At 38.2% G+C, this 16,874-nt stretch overlaps 1 protein-coding gene across 38 annotated transcripts in view; it reads right to left on the minus strand.

Annotated features, from left to right (window-relative positions):
- NRCAM (neuronal cell adhesion molecule) overlaps positions 1 to 16,874 on the minus strand; it is a 259,428-nt gene that overhangs the window by 147,177 nt on the left and 95,377 nt on the right. The window lies entirely within an intron of this gene.

Below are 16,874 nucleotides of genomic sequence, written 5' to 3' on the forward strand. Positions count from 1 at the left end.
GAGTCCTATATATACATCAGAGTTATATTTCATGTTAAAAAGACCTAAAGAAAGTAATATTGACAGAGCCATGAATCCTTAAGTCACCTGTTTTTGCTTGAGTTTCTAATGATTATTTTCCAAGCTTTAAGGTTTTCTGGAAAAACTTTGAGAAAAAGCAGGTTTACAAGTCATTCACGGGCCATGAAAGTGTCCATTTACTCTATTTTCAATTACAGTTATTCATTTCCTAAGAACAAATCTAAAAAATCTGTTCCCCGTTGATTATAGCGATTGTCATGAACAATGGGTGGATATATTTCTTTGAAGCTCTTTTCAGCACTTCTAAAGACCTGCTTAGAATAATGCTTTTCTTCACAAAAGCACAACCAAAATGTAACACCATCTCCTTCAAAGCATATTGTCAGGGGGATCAACAACACCACAGCCACATGACCTCTAAAGCCCAACCCAGTAGAGACATCAGGATCCTCACTGGGTCCTATCTCTGCACAGCTGTTCCCATGCTTACCATATTCACATTAGCTTTATATTAGCTGACAAAAAAACTTGAAAATCATAAAATAATTTTCTGATTTTTTAATTTAAAAAATATATACATATGGGGGAAAGCCTTGAAAGATATTTCCTCCTGGCATATCTGCTGCTCTATGTATGTGTTATTAGTGGCACCAGCCGATAGGGAACCCAAGTAATCAGCTGCCCAAGTCACCAATATGCCACACACTGGTGGTCCCAGAAGCTGGTTGGAGAGTAGGATTTCTACCTGTTACCCTTTTTGGTATTTTCCAACCATTTCTTGGGAGTGAATTTTATAAATTTAAACATCCCCGTTGGAAAGTAGAACGTGGCTATGCTTTTCTGTTAATATGTTAACATAACCTTATCTTTTCCTAGTTAGCTATTCCCACAAGTATCAGAAAGGCTCATGCAGGAATTGGAAAGAAGGCTGCATTTTAAAGAACAGTGTAAGGACTACTTCAAATGGTGCTTTAAACTGTGATTGTGCTCTGAACAGCAAGGGCTGAATGGAGGAGAGCCGCGTCTGATTATGCAGCCTGCCTGACCGAGCCTAATCAGAATTATTTCAGCACACTGCTTCACTGCGGCCACAGGCCCATTAAACGCTAAACGCTTCTGCAGGCCCATTTCTTGCTCTGTCTCCCACTGTGACCTGTTACTTTTCAACAGTAGTTACTCAGTGGTAACTACTCAAAACATTTTCTGACAAACAGAGGTGCTGGGTTTCCTAGGCTTCTCAAAATCCATAATAAAATCTGTCATTTTATGACAAGAATGGGCATTGTCCACTTTAAAGCAGTGCCACTGGGACTGCCCTGCAGAAGAGGGCCCTTTGAAGTAATTCTTTCACCTCGCAATATATTTTGATGAAGAAAAGTTGAAGTTGACAGCTATTACCCCTTCCACAAAAGCTGCTTTGTCTTCAAAAATTTAATTTTGGATATTTCATTTTAAACTCCTCTGACTATTAACTCATCATTCTGCTTAACACATCCTTCTCAGATAGGTAGTTCCATGTTGGGGACCAGGTGAGGCAACATATGGCACCAAAATGTATCTTCTTTTTGTTTCCCATATGCAGTCTTTCAGACTGCACAGACTTATCCATGACTGACGTGTAACTGATTTTCTACACGCTATGACCTGGTACCCACCTTAATTTAAATACATAATAAAATCAAATGTGCTCTTTTAACAGATACAATGCTTCATTTAAATCTAAAATTATGAAAATAGACTTTTATTAAAATAGATACAACCAGAAATTTTCAGTTTTAAAAAAGTTACTTTCTCTCCAAATTATATAGTTCTAAATACCATAATGCATGCATAGAATATTCAACCTCTGTGCCTCAGGTTCCTCATCTGTAAAATGAGGGTAATACAGTACCATCATCATAAAGTTGCTAGGAGGATTAAATTAGTTATATTTGTAAATCACTTAGAACAGTTCCTGGCACAGAGTAGATGCTACATATTTATATTAAATAAATAAAAATAAATACCATCTATGAATTAGAAAACGAGCAATGATTCTTTCAGGCATTCTTCTAGAATGGAAGAATTCTACCCTGAACTATTAATTTAACTTCATGATCTTTATTTTTGTCATTAGTTAACAGGCTTTTATATTTGCCCAAGTTCACATTCATTGTCAATTTTCTGCAACATTTTTAAAGTATTCCCAGTGCAGAAATGATGAATGCTTTTCTTTTGAATTCCCTTACAGGAAGAAAAAAGGATGCCAATTAGCTGGTTGCATGTGAGATAAAACATTTTGCTAAGGTACCTCTGAACTGAGTGGGAAAAAGGAATTAATTAGTGAAATGCTATGCTACCCACAAGTTCACGGGCATTAATGGGCATGTTTCTCAAAGATGCAGATCTGCATGGTAGAGACATGGTAAGTGCCAGGGCATTTGGTGAAAGTGTCACAAGAGCCATCTGTTTCTGCAAACAGTACAGAGACCCAGGAACCCCTCAGATAATATGATGGCACAGAAGACTGACATCCTATTGTTTTTTCATAATTTACTGATAGGCAAAGTGCCGAGATTCTAAAGGCATTGTGATGCTGAGTTAAGGAGGGAGATGAGAGAAAATGTTAAGTTTAATTTCTCCCTAAGAAATGAAATACTAAGCAATATGATTTTAATTAAATAAATTTAAATTTAATGTAATTTCTCCCTAATAAGAAAAGCAAGAAGATATTTTTTAAGGTAAAGTTGAGTTTGGAAGGGAGGGATTGGTTGAGAACTATTGCAATATCTCAGATTTTTTTGTACCCCTCAGACCTAATTTTCACTTCTCAAAGAGTGATATCACCTCCACCGAAAATGCATATGTTAGATGTTTGAAAAGCATTTATATTCCCTCATTGTGGACTATAAAATTTTATATTTACCTTTATAATGGAGCTTATTATTTGTTCTTCATCTACGTTTTTAGGTTTGTCTACTTGATCTGTTATTTTTCTAGTAGATGTAAGCTAAAATCCTCTACTATGATGGTTCACAAATCTTTCAGATTTTGTTTATATAATTTAAAGATGGTTGCTAACGCCATAGAAAATTGCAGTCATTATACCTTTCTGGTAGATCATATCTTTTAAAAATAAAATATGAATGATCTCTGCCCCCTCAAAAAAAGAATTGGTACACTTTTAAATATTTCAAGAGAACAGCAGAGATTTATTTTCTTTCTGAATCTGTGCACCATCAAAACATTAATTCTCAGCTCCTTTTCTTTTTCTCAATCGCCATATCCCTCTCACTTCTCCTGGCCCACCTAATTTAGAGTATATATATTTATTTAGAATGGTTTGTAAAAAAAATTATATATTTTTTTAAATATAATAAATATATAATATATTTATTTTTTAAAAAGAATTCTGGTATTATTACAATTAAGGATGATTCTGTAAGAAAATAATTTTTCAAATAAAAGTGATCAAAACACTGCACATCCTTAACAAGAATACTAAAATGGACCAGAATTTCTTGAACACTATATCTTTGTAACACTTTATATAGAGTTCCTTTATGGTAATTCATGTATACATTAATATATTAAACAATATGCACTAGATTTAAAACATATCTAACTACATTACATTTAAAATCTTAGAATTATCTTTATATACATGAAAATGTATCAGACAATTTAAAGACTAGAAGAGCAATAAGGTAGTCCAACAAGGGGTAGAAGTGAGGAGAGTAAAGAAGGAGGTTGTAAGGAATAGAAAATATATTAGGGATCATACCACATGAAATGGCCATTTGATAGGTCAAAAAAGGTCAAGTATCAATAATTTCATATGATTCAACCTAACTACTTGCTTGGGACTTCCCATCTCCAGTAATATCCAAATTATTTAACAAAATTACAGCCCAGGTTCCCAGAGCAAATAATTCCCATTGCTTTTATAGGTGTAAAACAAGATTTATAGCCATTTTCTGGAAGTTCAGTTGATGTAATCAATGACCTCGAACAACCAAGACATTGCTGAAGTGTGACTGAGCAGTGAAGTAATTTTTCCTACCTCTTTTTAATTATACACTTACACCCCCCCACACACACACACCTTTTCTAGAATTAATCTTCCCTGAATATATCTCTGTATAAGAATATAATACATTTAAGTTCATTTTTTCAAAATGACTTTACTTGTGATGTCTGAAATCTTATTTGAATAATACAAAAGCAATTCATTCATAAAAATAAAATAAAAATAGGTTCGACAATTCTACTTTAACAAAATTCACCAAAATCACCCAAGCTGGAAGAGATCTTTTTAATCACATATTTTCAAATCTTTTCTGAATTGTAAAATCTACCACCTGCTCTTAGAAAAATTCTCAATGAATGGATTCTCTTTCATTTCTCAATTGTTACAAGGATGTTTGTGGGACACATTACAAATCAGGCTCCCTTAGATTTATTTTAGTAGTCCAAGCAATAGATGAGTCATGAATGACTTGAAGGATGTATTGAAAGTATGAAATGCTAACTCAAGAAAATTCAGAAACCCCTAAACACATACAATAGGAAGTTCAAGAATCCAGGTTAAGAGTCCCTAAAAGATCAATGCAACTCTTTTAACTGAGTTTGCCTTTTCTGTCACAATTCATTCTACTCATCTATTTTTTTCTTAGACAACACTACAGGAAACAATAAAATTCTTCAATATCCTCCATCTCCAGTGTATCAGAGTTTCCTTACAGTTCTCGTCTGAATGTGTATGTGTGTATGATTTTAACACAGTTGCAATTTTGACATTTTTTACTTTTAAAATTGACATTGTATCATGAATATTTTTCATATTGCTGATAGTATTGAGAATTATAATTTCAAATGAACACCCAATATTCCACTGTGCCTCAATTTTTATCACCAGACTCCAAGGACTTTTGAAAAACTTTTCTTCAAATAATTGTAAATAAATAATCTTTATGGATGTGCCATTCCACATTATTTTTAAATGGTTGCATTATTTCAGTGCAACATGCAGTGTATTGTGGTTACCTTAACATGTTGCAGGACTGGAACTTATCTTAAAATATTCTGGCCAGTTCAATAGGTGTAAAGACATATTAATGTTCCCAAATTAAGCATGTATTATTGGGATGTTGAAGAGATTTCCATTACCTATATAGTCCTTAGACTGTAATTCAAAATCCTTTATCCAGCCCCTACCTATGACTCCAAGATGCTATTCCATGCATCTTAAATACACACAGGCTCTTCCATCTGAACAGGTGTATGGTCCCCGCCCACTCCAGCTTTGCACCACGTCTGTTGACTGTTGGCAGACATCACCCTTGGAAGGTGCAACTCACTCCTCTCCCTTTGTTTAAATCTCTCCCTTCCATCAACACAAAGGTCAAATCCATTTGCCCCCATGACAATTTGACAGAGGTATGCAGTCATCAGGGAACTGCCTCCCTGTCCTTAGACTTTATCATCTAGCACTTATATTTACTATCTATTTTTTTACTTACTTTTTAAAAAATGCAATTGTCTCTTCTTCCCAATTTTATGATAAGATATTTCTATTAACTCTAACACCAAGCATTGTGCTTTGAACACAGTAGGTCCCTGTTAACTGTTAGATCAATCAGTGAATGTCTAAGTATGGCTATGCTTTCCTGCATATGACTCTGTATATGAACTCATATATAATTTGAGATAAATACATTCAAATACTACCTTCCTCACCTCCTCACATATCCATTAGCATGAATAATTAGTTCTTGGCTGTATGCCTTTTCTTGCATGTTGTTACTTCCTGTTCTTCTGTACCTCCTGTCTTTCCTTTAATATCTTTCAATCATTCCCTCACTTCCACCAATTCAGATGTCAATATATTTCTTTTTTCCTAAAGCTTACTTCTTCCTCAGTTATTATGTCATCTTTCCATTTCTTTTTCAGCTCATTTATTCTATGCATTCACAGAGGGACCTAGTGGTTAAGAACTTTGGGGGCAGACAGTCCTGGGTTCAAACTCTGGCTTTGTCCCTTTACCAGTTTGTAACCTTAGGCCATTTTGCCTCTTCAAATTTAATTTTTTTCCATGTGTCAGTGGCCCTAATAGTAATCTACCTCACCAAGGCTCAAGGAAAAAACCTTCCAATATATGCAAAACATCATCTTATTTATTTATAAATGCTTAATATTAATTAACTTTTATCAATCTGCCTGTTTTATAAATTCTTTATTTTAAAATTTTGTCATTTTTCCCAATCACTCTTATTTTCCAACTATTTATCATACAATTCCTCCCTACCTTTTCTTCCCTTTCTTCATTATTAGTTGAAAAGAAAATGGAAATAAGTAATTAATTAGTAAAGAAAAACTGTAATGAAATTATTAACAGAATAGAATAATTGGAAGCAATTTTATTTTCCTATATCTTCTTTATCCAGGGCTTTCCATTACCTTTTTTCTTTCCAAGTTCATTGCATACCTTCTATTTCATATGTGTGTTTGCTTGTGTGTGTGTATGTATATATATGTGTATATATGTATGTATATACACATGTGTGTATATATATACATATATGTGTGTATATATAGTCATTACTGCAAAGCTTACACACTTCTTTAACTTTTATTCATAACCATATTCCCAAATATAATGTATTTATAGTTGGCATTTCTAAAACTCACTACTGTACAAAGCCATCCTTTTTATGGTATTAAAATATCCATAGAGGAAACAGGAAAATGACAAGATGTGTGCCCATCTCTGGGAAAGGATAGGGGAGGTCCTCCTAGGTTAAAAGAATAGGAGCAAAGGTGAGGAAGGGACAGAAAGACCAGATCTGGCCTGACCCGGAAAGAGCTCATTGATATGGGGCTTTGTCGCTGGCGAAAGACATGATCAAATCACAGTCCTGCCTGAGGCGAGAAACCTGTCGCAGAGGCATGACCCACCGGGCAGCTTGCGCTTGTGACTGACTCACACACCTGAAAGAGGGTTTGCTAGCAAAAGCCACCCTCCCCACTGGATTTCGTTCAATGATTTTAAAATATATATAAAACAGTATGTAGTAATTAAGGAATAATAAAGTGGGAGCCCTTGATATATTTAATATTATATGTAAGATGAGGAAGGAGCAATGGGGACATTTGACAATAGTGATGTAATAAAAGATGGCATGTGCTGAGTCTGTCTACCACTGTTTTAGGCATAAGTACCCCTAGTAACTAATTTAACCCTCACAGTAATATGATGATGTGTTTCCAGTGACTGCTGCCACTTTACAGAAGATATCTAGATGGTCAAAGAGGTTACATACCCGGCCTAAGCCACACAGCAAGAAAACTGTGAAGCTGGAATTTGTTAGTGTACAAACCTTAGTGTAAGTGGCTCGTGTGCATTTCTTCAGACCACAGGTATCACATCAGAATGTGTATTGAACTTCGAAATGACCAAGCCATTCAAATCATGACTCACAACTGGCTCTATGAAACGGTAAATGCTTCTGCCACTGATGTATTTTCCTTCACCAGACAGATAGGACCCCCACCCCCCTTTTTCCCTGATAACATTTTTTTAAAAGGGACAAGGGAGTGGATACTTCTACTTTCAATTCCTCACCTAGCTGATTCTGGTTCACGCCCTGTGAATCTGTTCTGTCAACTGCTTCTTTTTTTTTTTTCTTTTTCTTTTTTTTTTTTTTTGAGTTTTCACTGCAAAGACAAGGGGCTGGCTGGTTGGCTGCCAAATAGGAAAAAGTAATTCTGAGAATGCTTGGGCGAGTTCAGATTTAACTATTTTAATCTCTCTCCCATCCTTTAGATCCAGGAAGTGCTTAGCTACTTATCTCACACAGAAGTCTCCAAAGATCCCGGCAGGATTTTGTCCCTTCAAAGCTAATTCCAAAGTGGTGGAGTAAAATTAAAAATAAAAAATGCTCTTTTGTGGTTTTCGGATTTATTTTTTTCCTCTAGCAAGAGCACAGAAATCTTAGTATTGCTATAAACTGACTGCAGCGTCCTCCGATACCTCAAATTCCATTCCTGGGAAAGATAACTGCTCACGCATGTGGCTGTGCATGATTCAACATCCCTCCATTAATGGTCCCCGGTCTTCCTTTGTTGCTTAACTCTTTTTCCCTCTTTCTATTTTCCACAAGCAGCAGAAAGGGTTATCATTGATGGGGATTAGTATCTGGAACAAAAGCATATTTTCAATTACCTATCCTAATCAAAACACTAATTCTGAAATTGCCTCTCGTTTACTTGATTTGAAATGACTTCACACACAAATGGAACCCCATAGACCCATTTTGTTCTGGTTTGTATGAATTGCTTGCAGTCCACGACTCCTGCTTCATCCAAACGATCTCTCTCCAGTTGAAGGTTTTGCTGACCTTATTTTCTATAGTTAATTACTCATATTTAAAGGGTTGTATAACACTATCCAACTCATTTACATAAGCAGGCAATCCACCCTCCAAGTGCGGGTTTCCGGCTGTCTAATCCAATTTGAAGCTTTTTGTGGTGGGGCGTCTGTCACTTGGTATGTTTGTGTCCACTTGTATGTTTCCAGAAGAATGGATGCAGTGTTTACAAAAATATAATAATGAAAAGCATAGAAGGCTTTTAAAAGGATGCAAACTAGAGAGATTGGCTGATTTAAAATTATCTGTAGGAATTAACAGCTAAAACCATTAGCCTTTCAACAATATTATGTTTATTAAATCCTGGGTTTTGATTGCAAATGTGTTAGAAGTTATAAGATTTTCCTGATTTGCCTTCCCTATCCTCACTATTGTGCTATCCAATCACACAATTTTCCAGACGGATCCTTCTAAGGTCCACTAGGAGCTTAAACATGTTTGAAAGGATTTTACATGAGGAAACCCAACCTGTGATTCTATGCACACCCACTAAACTTAAGCTCTCTCATCACCTTACTATATCTTAAAAATTTTTCCAGCTACATTGAAAATCCAAGTAAAGAATTGAACATAGAATCATTTTTACCCAAAAAATAATAGTTTTCATATCTCTTAAATAACTACAAATAATTACAAACAGTTAAATAGATTCTTTTCTAAAGATATGATTTTAGTTATAATAACTAAATAAGATATAAAATTCCTCAGATGGGCTTTTCAGATAAGTTATAGTGTGGTCAAGTTTAATGTTCCCATAACTCATTTTTGCTGCTATGGAAAGTCATGGCACACATGTTCTAAAGTGGCAGAGATTCAGGCCACTTAACAGTAAAATTCAAGGAATTATTCATACACTTTAGTACTCCTGAAATTTTGTTTCATGAAATACTAATTTTCTATATATTTATGAAATGGCTACTGTGTGACATGTACCTTTTAAATGATGTTGTATTAATAGAAATTTTTTGGTGGAAGAAGCCATAGAAATTATTTATCTTGCATTTCTCATAGTTGAAAAAAGCAAGGTAAGTACAATTTAGAAATCAGGGCATCGTTCTTGCTGCCTTTAATTATATGAAAGTCAAGGATAAAGAAAGGGGAGAAGCCAAGAAGAAAGGCTTGGTTTTGACTCTATCCAGAGAGTGGGATCAGACTCAATCTATGCAAATTTCAGTGAAACAAACTAGCAGTATCTGATGAACTGGGGAAGAGAGATGTGGGTCCCGATAGATTTGACTGTTTATAAAGAAGAAAAAATTGGAATAAAGACTGAATTCAAATGGGAACTTGATTCTTTTACTGCTTATATTCTACTAGAGGCCTGTTGCACGAAAAGATTCCTACAATAGGCCTTCCCTTCCCCTGGCTGCCGGCACCGGTTTTCCTCCGGCACCCGGGACCCAGGCCTTCGTTCCGGCCGGAAGTGCCTCCAAGCCTCTCATGGCTCTGGCGGCCAGAGGCGCCTTCAAGCCTCTCGTGGCTCCAGCAGCCGGAGCCGCCTTCAGTCTTCGCTCTGCAGCTTCTCGCCTACATATGCAAATAAACCGCCGTCTTTGTTGGCGGTTAATTTGCATATCTCGCTGATTAGCCAATGAGAGGCGTAGCGAAGGTACGGTCAATTTCAATCTTTGTCTATTAGTAGATAGTATAGGACATAAAAGGGGACTAGGATGAGAGTATCAATGTCTACATTCAAGATTCAGCCATGAACCTTGGTGAGCTGTGTGATGCTAGCAAGTTACTCTACCTTACTAGGTAGACGTTTCTTTAATTAATCAGTGAGGTGTTTGACTTGGTAATTATAAAAACTAAAACTAGCACAAAATTCCCAAAATACCATGGAAAGAGTTTTGTTTCAAAACAAGGAAAACTTGCCCAGCTGGTGTGGCTCAGTGATTGAGCATTGACCTATGAACCAGGAGGTCACAGTTTGATTCCCGGTCAGGGCATGTGCCCGGAGTTGCAGGCTCTATGCCCAGTGTGGGGCATGCAGGATGTTTCTATCTCTCTCTCTCCCTCTTCCTTCTTCTCTGAAATCAATAAAAACATATTAAAAAAACAAAATGAGAAAAACTTGCCTAAGTTTTGAAGCTTTTCAAAAATGACATGCATATAATTTATTGTTTTATAATAGCACACTAGGGGCCCGGTGCACGAAATTCGTGCACGGGGGATGGGAGGGCACAGTTGGGTCCCTCAGCCCGACCTGCACCCTCTCCAATCTGGGAGCCCTCAGGGGATGTCCTACTGACAGCTTACGCCTGCTCCCCGTGGTTCTCTGGTCTCTGCGGACCTGCCTACTTGAAGCAACCGCAGGCCCTGGTGTCTGTTCTCTGTGGGGGCCTGCTTGTCCTTCACCACCAGGGCCAGGGGCAAGCAGGGCCCTGCTGTCTGCTTGCTCGATGCGGGGGACATTCCCACCCTCTCCCCGGCTGCTTGCACGCACGCTGGCTCAGAGCACCTGGATCCTGGGGATGTTCCCACCCTGCCCTCGGCCACTCAGCTCCTGCAAGCGTAGGCCCAGAGTGGCTGGGGGCGTTCTGGGACCCCGGCCGCTCCGGGCCTACACTCGGGCCTACAGGCTCAGAGCAGCCTGGCTCCCGAGGACACCTGTCCCCGGGATGCAGGCCACTTGGCACCAGCACATGCGCAAGCAAATTAACCTGCATATGCAAATTAACCTGCATATGCAAATTAACCTGCCATCTTTGCAAATTAACCTGCCATCTTTGTCTGGTTAATTTGCATGCTCACTCCTGATTGGCTGGTGGGTGTCACAGAGGAGCAGTCAATTTGCATCTTTCTCTTTTATTAGTGATTACAAAATAGTAAATTATATGTTGAATTTCTGTAATGGCAACTGATAATTTAGGATTGATCTAAGTACTCCCACAATTTCCTTGCATGATGATGATGCTCCTTGCTATGGAGTGAACGCTATGTCCTCCCAAATTCATATGTTGAACTTTGGTCACCAATGGGATGCTTTCAAGTGGGGCTTTAAGGGAAGTCATTAGGTCCTGAGGATGGAGCCTTCATGAGTGGGATCAGTGCCTTTATAAGAAGAGACATGAGAGATTCTCTCTCTCCTGGCCTGTGGGATACAGCAAGAAAGTAGCCATTTGCAAACCTGGAAGACATTCACCAGGCACCAAATCAGCCAACAACTTGATTTTTGGACTTCCAGCCTCCAAAACGATGGGAAATAAAGTTCTGTTGTTTAAGCCACCCAGTCTATGACATTTTGCTATAGCAGCCTGAACTAAATAACTAAGCCAGTCTCCAAATCTTATGTCACACCCTGGCAGCACCAGCCTAGAAAAGTTAGGACAGGGTATGTATCTGGGGGAGCCCAGGTGTTGAAGCTGGAGAGCAGATAAAAGCAGGTCATGCCAACTTCCATGGATTCTAGGAACCACTGATGACATTATGCACGAGATGATGAGATTTTTATTTAGAAAGGTTTCAGTCCTTCAGTGGCAAGCATGTCAAACTCGAGGCCGGCTTCATGTGGCCTGCTGGCCGCAAGTTTGACATGTTTGGTAGAGAACAGGATAGATTTGAGAAATTGCTAGGGAGACTAGCTGTGGTTCAGGTAAGAAATTATGCAGTAGGAGTAAAGAGAAGATAATGGCTGTGAAATTTACTTAAGAGGCCAAGTCAATGGGGAGTGGGAAGAAATCTGACCCACTCTCTTTATTTTACGGATAAGGAAACTTAAGGCTGGACAGATTAATTCACTTTTTTGAGAATTTAAATTTAACTACTTAGGGGCAGTACAAAAAAAAACAAAAACTAGCTCTGGTCAGTGTGACTCAGTGGTTAGAGTGCCAACCTGTGCACCAAAGGGTCTCAGATTCAATTCCCAACCAAACGCTCGTACCTGGAAAGGGACATGTGTAATACTTTCAACAATAAAGATTTAATTTTTTTTTAAAGGGCTCATACCTGGGTTGCAGGTTCAATCCTCAGCCCAGGTTGGGGCAAGTGTGGGAGGCAACCAACCAATGTGTCTCCTATATCGATGTTTCTTTCTCTTTCTCTTCCCTGTCCCCCACCACCTGCCCTCCCTTCCACTCTCTCTAAAAATTAATTGGAAAAAATATCAGGATTAATTTAAAAAAACAACAACAATAAATTAAAGTCTCTTGACCTCCAGTGCTCTTTTCTTCCCTGCCACCAGGGTACATATTTTTTAACACTCTAAAAATGTGTTTCAGGAGAAAAAGGTGTATTATCCTTCTTGGCATTAGTTTTCCTCATTATGAAACATATCTGTACAAACTAAGTATTTTGTCATCATTCATTAATCCATTTTTCTATCCATTATACGGTCAACTGGCTGGTTTATCCTATTAGGCTGATTTTGAAAAATACACAAATTTATTTTGAAACTTAAACATTCCTTTCTCCCCCCTTCTACTCACTTGTAAACAGAGGACAAAATACACTTGGTTTGATATCACCTCTTACAGTGATGGTGTTTTTCTCACCAATATACATGAGGTTTGGGAAAAGGAAATGTCAAAAAGGCTGGTGTGGGAATATAGATAGTCTAACACCCACAGTCAGTGGCAACTGAGCACCTGAAATGTGGCCTGTCTGCACCGAAATGTGCTGTGTGAGGACATGTATACGCTGAATTATAAAGAGTTGATATGAAAAACACAATGTGAGGTATCTTACCAATTATTTAATATTCATTACATGTTGAAATAAAATTTTAGATTTACTGGGTTAGGTAAAACAGATTCATTTCACCTGTTTCTTTTTACTTTTCTAATGTGGCTATTAAAATTATTTTTAAATTACATATGTGCTCATTATATTTCAATTGTACTGTGCTACTCTAGAAATTTACAACATATTTTGAGGAAATATGACATTCATAAATAACATCACAGCTGCCAGGTACATGGTATAAGAGACTGGAGAGATACATTCTGTCTATTTAGTTAGGAATCAACTCCAATCCCCCAAAGTCTGAGAAAGAAAATCCCTGTAAAATAAGAGTACTGGGTTCCATCTCAGATTCTAGAATGAAAACCATCCTCTGGGGATTCCATTAAAAAGGACCCTCTAAGACTATAAATTCTTCAAATAACCTTCAATCCTCACACCCTGCAAGTACTTTCCTTACGCAAAGAGGCCCAGGATATGTCTGAGGGTTCCCTTTAGCCAGAAACTTGCTTGTGAGGATAGAGCCTAACAGGAAGTTTTGAGCTGCTTCCAAAAATGCGAGGAATCCAAGGCTGGATGCACAAGGCGCTCTCCTTGGTACTGAGACCTTTGCTGTCTTGGCTCTCTGTGCCTGCCAGCTGAGCCCCTCTACGTTGGTCCTACCTTCTTTGCTGTGCCTAAACACCCCCAACCCTAACCCCTGTTCATATCTCAATCATCACACTCACTATGTTCTACAGGGTATATTTCTGCATTCATCTCTCCCACAGGACTGAGCTCCTTGAGACTAGGAGCATTCATCTTAGTACACTAAGTAGAAAAGTTGATATGAAGTAGGCACTGAATGACTAAACGCCTGGCTCATACGTGTAACTATACTATTTTATAATCTTCTATATCTCTGCTGCTGAGCTGCACCAACTATAGGAAAGGCCTTAAAGAAAAAAAGGCGATGTAATTTTTTTGGTAGGCAGAGATTGTGTGTGTGTGTGTGTGTGTGTGTGTGTGTGTGTGTCACAATGTAAAATTCCAGAGTAGGGGAAGATAAAGAGCAAAAATTCAAAGGGGTAGCAAGAAGGTATGTTCATGACAAGCTCTGTTAAGCTAAGGTTGAGGGTTGTGAAGGAGGAGTGGGAGATAAGACTTACCTAGAAACTAAGGAGATTGTTGTCCTTAGGCAAGGAATTAAGAGCCTCAGAAGATTTCATTCAGGGGACTGACAGGATAAAAGGAGTATTTTAGGGGAAAGTGTACTGTGTGCTGGGAGAGGGTCAAAGAAAAAAAGAGCAATTAAGAATCTACTGGGGTAATGAATGAGGGGAAAAGGCACCTTGGGCTTGATTTTGTGGGCAGGGTTTACAGAAATTTAGAACTGGGAAGAAAAGTCTTTAGGGGCAGCCAAGGAGTAGATCTGATGGGAGCGCTTTGTTGGCAAAAGGGCATTTGGGAAAGTTATGTCATGTGATGGGCAAAAATCCTGAGGCCCCAAAACCTAAGTACAATCTACATTATTTTTTTTTTTCAGAAAATTCACAATTGGGCTGATAAATAATTGAATGTTACTTTATGGCCTAGAGACTTGCGAAGGTTTTAGGTTGGTTGTATTTTATTTTTATTATTGCTCTGAGCCTCTTGGGGCAAGAGCGGGTTTTATAGAACATGAGAAGAGGCCACACAAAAACAGGGCAGGATTGGCTGGGCAGGTGGTTATTTCCTTATTTTCTAGGGTAAGGTGAGCGAGCTACACCGAGTTGGAGGATTGTGACTGATGTTCGTTAGGTGTCTTTGACAGGTGTTTTTCCGTAAGAGCATGCTGACTTGGGCTTATATTTGACTGAGGCAGCCTCCATTTTGGGGGTCCCTATACAAGAGACCTTATCAGTAGCATCTTTCTTTTCATGGTATTACATAAAACAGATTGCTTGTCAGTTACTTGTTGGTTGGGATTCCCAATAGAATACATGCTACCTGCAGAAGTGTGTCTGTTTTGCTTTTCATTTTCCACCCTCCACTGTATTCCTGGCATACTGAAAAGTGCCTCACACAGAATCGACACTTTACTGAAACGCTGCATCAAGTGTGGCATTGAGGGGACAGTATCGCCTCCCTTCAAGAGCCACAACTCATCCCCAGGGGAATGGAACATCAAGGTCCCTTCATGGGTAGACTAGGATCATCACTGGACTGTGGAGGACCAAGAGGCAATGCTGGTAGCTGCAAGAAGCTACAGACTTATTGGATTGGTTAGAGCAGTGGTTCTCAACCTTCTGGCCCTTTAAATACAGTACCTCATGTTGTGACCCCACCATAAAATTATTTTCGTTGCTACTTCATAGCTGTAATGTTGCTACTGTTACGAATCGTAATGTAAATATCTGATATGCAGGATGGTCTTAGGTGACCCCTGTGAAAGGGTCGTTCGACCGCCAAAGGGGTCGCGACCCACAGGTTGAGAACCGCTGGGTTAGAGCAAGGCTCACTCCATGGAGAATTTTGGATACACTTCAGAACTGGAGTGCTCATATTTGTGTCACTTCAGTTTTTTACAAAGAGGTCACCCTGTGGAGGGAGATACTGAACTTCCTGCTTAACCAATCAATGAAAGACTTACTTTATAGAGATGAATCAGAAATTGCACTCAAGATTGCAGAGCAGGTCATACTTTTTGTTTTTTAATCAGCCAGTTGAGGTTATTTTTGGGACAAGATGGCATCTAAGTTTAACAAAAGAAAATATTTGTCTTTTTGTATTTCCAGCGCAAACACTGGAGGGTAATTACTGGGTTGTATAGACCTATTAGTCATCCATAGGGAGGCCCTAACAGACAATGTCACATAAAGTGGAGACAGCTGTGCTGCAGCCCTGAGAGTGCCTCAGGGCCTCCGGGACCCCTCTCAAAGCAAAGATTAAAAGACCACTCCCTCCCTGGCTGTGGAGTCATTAGTGCTTGAATGGCACTAATAATAAAGCCACCATTACATGAATTACTGTTATTATTTGTAAGAATGGTCTATCCTCTAAGATTTGATCTGAAACCATGTCTTTCTACACAGATCATCAAAAGCCTTGCAAATTTAGATTGCCAAACACTCAAATTTGTGAATTTTGCTAACTTAGAATGCAAGATGTTGCATCCTATTATCAAACCCCTGGAGTCCAACAGTCCATTAAAATAACGAGAATTGTAATGTTTCCCCTGTAATATTAAGAGCATCTTAATTACTTAATCTCCAGTAAGTGACACACATATAAATTTTATGCATAATCCAATCAAAGAGGTACTGAAAGGTGCTCTGTGTTAAAGTCAAAAAGAATTTTCCTTCAAAGGTGGTACTGGACGGGCAGTATCAGAAGAACTACTGAAGAAAGTAAATCCAGCATATCAGGTTTGCCTGAATGTCAGAATGGCTGCTCTGCCTGTGATATATGTTTTCATACTTGCAGTTTTATGGAGGAAATAATTTTTATGTGACATTTTCAGGAATTACTAGAAAAATTACCACATATAGAAATAATTTTATATATTTTGTGGAAGTTTTAATGACAATGTTTTACTTGACAGGTGCCAACAGTAAATACGATTCACATTCACAATGCTTAGCTAGGGTAATGGTAATTAATGATGCCAATGTTTACCTTATATGTGTGTGGGGTTTTTTTTTGCAATGGCTCCATATTATAAAAACAATCACTGAAAATAAAAAGAGAAGATTGATTTGTCAAAAATATAGCTACTTGTATTTTATATTTATTTTTAAGTTAAAT

Source organism: Myotis yumanensis, unplaced genomic scaffold (genome assembly GCF_028538775.1).
Source record: "Myotis yumanensis isolate MYYU_CA2020_CCGP unplaced genomic scaffold, mMyoYum1.0.hap1 SCAF_9, whole genome shotgun sequence".
In the NCBI taxonomy this organism is placed as follows: Eukaryota; Metazoa; Chordata; class Mammalia; order Chiroptera; family Vespertilionidae; genus Myotis; species Myotis yumanensis.